Source organism: Mus caroli, chromosome 7 (genome assembly GCF_900094665.2).
Source record: "Mus caroli chromosome 7, CAROLI_EIJ_v1.1, whole genome shotgun sequence".
NCBI lineage: Eukaryota > Metazoa > Chordata > Mammalia > Rodentia > Muridae > Mus > Mus caroli.
Genome location: NC_034576.1, coordinates 86,953,742 through 86,958,757, shown reverse-complemented (window position 1 = coordinate 86,958,757; position 5,016 = coordinate 86,953,742).

Sequence of the window (5,016 nt, the reverse complement as noted above, 5' to 3'; positions counted from 1 at the left end):
TGCCTACATTTATGAGAATGTAAATTAGTACAGTATTTCGAGAAAGCAGTTTGTGAAAAATGCCAAATTGAGCACTCATTCTTTGTAACAATAAGCCATGCAAATACATTTTCAGGTGTTTTCCTAGGGTTAATATTTGGTTGGCCTCGAGACACAGCTCACTGATTAAGAGGACCCTGTTTCCCAGCACCCAGATGTTGACTCATATACTGTTAACTGTCAGTAACTCCAAGTCCAGGGGATCTATTGCCCTTTTTCTAGCCTCTCTGTTAACTTCATACACATGGTAAACATGAAAGCAAAACACTCATATACATAAAATATAAGTTAATTAAAAGAAGAAATCATTTGCCATTAGATGAAACACACACCAGAAATGTTTATTATTTTACAAAAATAATTTATAATAGTAAAAAAAAAAAACTGGGCACAATCTAAATGCCTAGATACAAGAACTAGTTAAAAGAGTTAAGTGGGAGTGTGCATTGAGAATTTAAATTCCTACAGTATGACTTTAAGGAACTTCTGGGCATTTGTTCATTGAAACAGAATAAATAATTGCTCGGTGAGTAGGAAGATACATCTAGCTCCTCCATTTTTAAGAAAATAGAACAGAGAGTTAAGCAATATGTTAGCTTAAAGTAGTGCTGTCATTGTCCACTCTAAAGCTTCTCCCTGCACTCCTTGTCTCTCCTCTGCACACTATCAGTTCTCTCTGTAATTTCATCCCAACTTTTATTCCTCTCCAGTTTATAAAATTGGGCAGCACTCAGAGCTTTGTGTAACAGATTCAGTTACCTTAACAAATTAATTCTGTTGGGTTCCACTTTAATGAGATCTCTCTCTCTCTCTCTCTCTCTCTCTCTCTCTCTCTCTCTCTCTCTCTCTCTCTCTCTCTTTCTCTCTCTGCTTTACAAACCCAAGTTGGAGCATATACACATGGGTAGAACACCAGTTAGGATAAGTTGTATGTGCTGTATAGCAAACAGCCGTTAATTCTCAGCATCTGGAAACAATTATCCACCCATGAATGGTTCATGCTGTACATCTATGATGGGTTGGGTGTGCATTGGCTTCATATGGGTAATATCACAAAGGAATTCAGGATGGAGAAGCAGTTTATATCATCAGTGCTTTGGTTTCATGGGAGAGGCTGCGATGGATATGGTCAACTATGGCCTGGCTCATAAAGGTCATAAAGTTGTTATCAGAGCAAGTCACGTGGCCAAGCAAGAAAATTATCAGCTTCCAAGAAAGCAAAATATCACACACATCCAAGACACACACATCCAAGACACACACATCCAAGACATACATACCCAAGGCTTTGGGTTTGTGATAGCCAATTGACCACCACGACTATTTTGATGGAATAGATGTTTTTAACCACATTCTGATGTGGCTACATTTTAAAAGGTGGAGGACTGGGGAGATGGCTTATTTGGTAAATTGCTTGCTGTGTAGGCATGCTCTTTTAGTTTCCTGATTCCTAACTCCTGTAGAAGGGGCTGCTTGTTATCATAGCAAAAATAAACCTAGCTGACCCTGTTCTGGACAGTGGGACTTTTTCAATTTATGTTGTGAGTTTCACAAGGATCTTATCGAGGGAAAATAGATGTCCAAACCCTGATACTCATATAAACTGGGAATTCTGATTATGACGAGATGCAATGGGTATTGTCTGATGCAGTCAGCAAAAGGGTGGCTCCACAGGAGTACTAAGGGCAGCCTGCATATTTTCCCAGTGGCCAGCAGGGACTTTCAGGTTATGTATGTATATATATCACAGTCTACTGTGGCCAAGGCTAGCCAAGAAATCACCGTGTAGCTGAGGCTGTCTTGAATTTGTGATCCTCTTGCATCTACCTCCCAAGTGTTGGGATTACAGGAATGTGCTACCATGCCCAGATTTATGTGGTGCTTCGGATCAAAGCCAGGGTTTCGTAAATGCTAGGCAAGCACTCTACCAACTGAGCTAATCTCCAGCCCCTTAGGAATCCTTTAAACTACTGGCAGCTCAAACATCAGTATTTACCTTACACGAACTATTATTATAGTCATGGGGGAGTATTTACCCTACGTGAACTGTCAATGCTACAGATGAAGAGTCCCTTGCTGTCACCCCAGGGTAGGTGTTAATGTTCTCGAGCATAGGCATTGCTTCAAAGAGGTTGTGTGGAATTTCAGCTTTGGTATAGGTTTGGCTACTGTTTTCTGGGTTTCTTCCAGGTGGCAGGGTCATGACTTCCTGGCCCTACAGAAAGAGAACTGGGTGCCTATGCTTCCAATCTATCCCAACCTTGTAGCCACAAGAGGAGCATATTCAGAGAGACCACTCTGCCACTTGTAATGCAGTTCAGGAAGACAATGCCACCTTGTCTCCAGACCTGGAGTCCTTTTTAATGTTCTCTCTCGTCCTCTGTGTTTCCTGCCTCTCCTATGAATACCATTTGAAGGCAATCGGTCTTACACACAGCAGAAGATATTCCCTTTAGTGCCCAAGTCAGGGAACGCCACTGCTTTGCAGAGGTCAGCAGTGCTTTTCACCACATTCTAAATTGCTTAGAGCATCTTAAAAGATCTCCAGATCTTTCTCTAACCTCTTTTCTGATGCCCCTCCCTCCTTCATGCTTCTGCACTCCTGACAGCTCGTAAGCAATTTCCCTGTATTCCATTTTGTCCTACCCTCTGGGGCTTCTACTCAGACTGCTTGCTCTTCCTCCAGTCTCTGCAGCGTCTCCCCAGCCTGCTCCCTTCCTCACTCAATGATTTGTGACCTCCATGATGGTTCTCTTCTACACGGTCATTCTTTTCCACCTGCTTCCATTGCACTTGCCTTGCTTCACGAACTTTCCTGCTCTTCTGTCATGTGACATGCTTGCTGCTACACCCCTGTTCTGTCTACCCATTAGCTGGTAAACTTAAAAAGCAGAAATACCAGCTTGATTCTATATCATTGAAGGCTTGTCTGAGTTGAGAGCATAAAAGTCCAGATGCTGTTTTCGGAGGATGGATGAGGCTCTGATTCCTAGGAAAGCTCAACTTTGGATTTCACTCCTGTTTAGCCTTGTTGGAGCACAGATCAGCTGCAGTAGCCCCATAGAGAAAGGATGAGACACCCATCTCAAAATAAAATTCTGAATTCTAGCTCGGGAGCAGCTTGGTGGCTACATATTAGATAATCTTCCATCCAGGCATGGATTTGGGCCAGTCACTTGCTGCCTTAGTCTCATTTTTTACACTGTACTGGGGTTGAGGCTGTTCTGAGAGCTTCCTGTTAGTGCTGACTTTCCTTTCTTTATCCCTGGATGGGTGGAGGGGGCAGCTTTTGAGGGAAGCTTTGGCAAATTCCCAGGTGTTGGATGTTGTCTACCTCAAGGTGCTGTTTATGCCTCTGTTCTGGGCTCTCTGCCTCTGCCAATGACACAGCATGGCCATTGTAGGGTCAACTCCTCCTCCTGCCCATTCTGTGGGCTTCAGGGCCGCAGCATCCTGGCTGATGCATGCTTTTACTCTCAGAAGGCAAAACAGCAGAGAGAAGCAGACATTGGTGACAGCCTGTCCTTTCTCTTTGTACTTTGGGAGAGCTGATGGATGATCCAGCCTGAAATGGAGAGAATCAAGGGAAAGAGATGACTGCTGCCTGCTGGACCAGACTTATGTGTGCAGTGCTCACTCCTACGCATTCTGGGCACATCAACTATCAGCTTACAGGACAGAAAAGTGGGTGGCAAATTGTACCTGTTTTGCAGATGACAAAATAGAGGCAGAGAGCAGCTTACCCCAGGTCTCAAGACCTCAGTTCCAAATACCAGAACCTGTGCTCTAGCCTTCCAAGTCCTTGCTTCATAGTTTCTGTGTACCTGGTACTCTGTCACACAGAAATGCAAAGTGTTATTGAGTACCTAAGTAGCATCTTCCCTGGGATAATGCCTCCTGAGGTTCTGTCAAGCCGTGGACTCAGAATATTTAGCTATCAAAGAAAGACTAGAGAACTTAACTGCTTTCGGTCCCTAAGAGTTAATAGTGCAGAGGAGGGGAAAGACCCAACAAGAGGAGATTCATCAAGGCAGAATATCAGCCCAGCAACTCTCTTCCCTTGTACTTAAAAAGGGCATGCAATGCTGCTTTTACCTGCTTGAAATCTTGTGACTACTCCATGAAGAGGAGGAGCGGAGTGTGAGGGAGAGGGCATGGTGTGGGGAGTACCCTATTCCCCAATCCTTTGTTACCTTTTCAAGAAAATGAGTTCTTAGCATGTGGGTTGTGGGGTGCCTACATCTTGGACTTCAATCTCAGGGAGTGTGAGGAGGGGAGCTGAAGGTTCAAGCGGAATGAATTATTCTGCCTGATAAAAAGACATGAATGCAGTCAGGAAAACAGCAGGGAGACAGAAGGGAGACAGAGGCAGAGAGCGAGCTTGTTGGAAATGATTCAGAGCTGAGCTGTGAAGATGTCAGAGGTATGACTGGAGTAGCCCAGAGAGAAGCCACAGAGAGAGTCAAGACAGTGGCGTTTGAAGCAAAGGGAGGCGTGGGAGAGAGACATGATGTGATATGAGCAGGCTTTCAGGAAAGCCATAAGCTTTCAGGCATGCCATATTGCACACCCCTACCTGATCCCTGCAGAGATAATCAATCGCCTTTCAAAGTCTAGCTTGCTAAGGACAGTTGGTAGGCTCTACTCTGTGGAGATCTCTCTGTGCCAGTGAGTGAAGGTCATTGGGGAAAAAAGGCCTCCAGGACCATGAAAAGCCAAAGGTGAAAACTTGATAATTGTCATGAATTCTTAACTTGGTTCTGCTACTTGCCTAAGAGCAGGTAGTCTCTATACTCTTCCCTCAGTCTCAGGCTTCCTATCTCTAAATGTGGAAAAAATTATATCTTCATTTTAGGTGTGTTGTGAGGGCTAAACAGTTAACAAAAAAAAAAAAAAAAAAAAAAAAAAAAAAAAAAAAGCTCCTCTCCTATTCATACGGAAATGAACAGGCAGGCAACAGTGTTGACAGCCTATGGG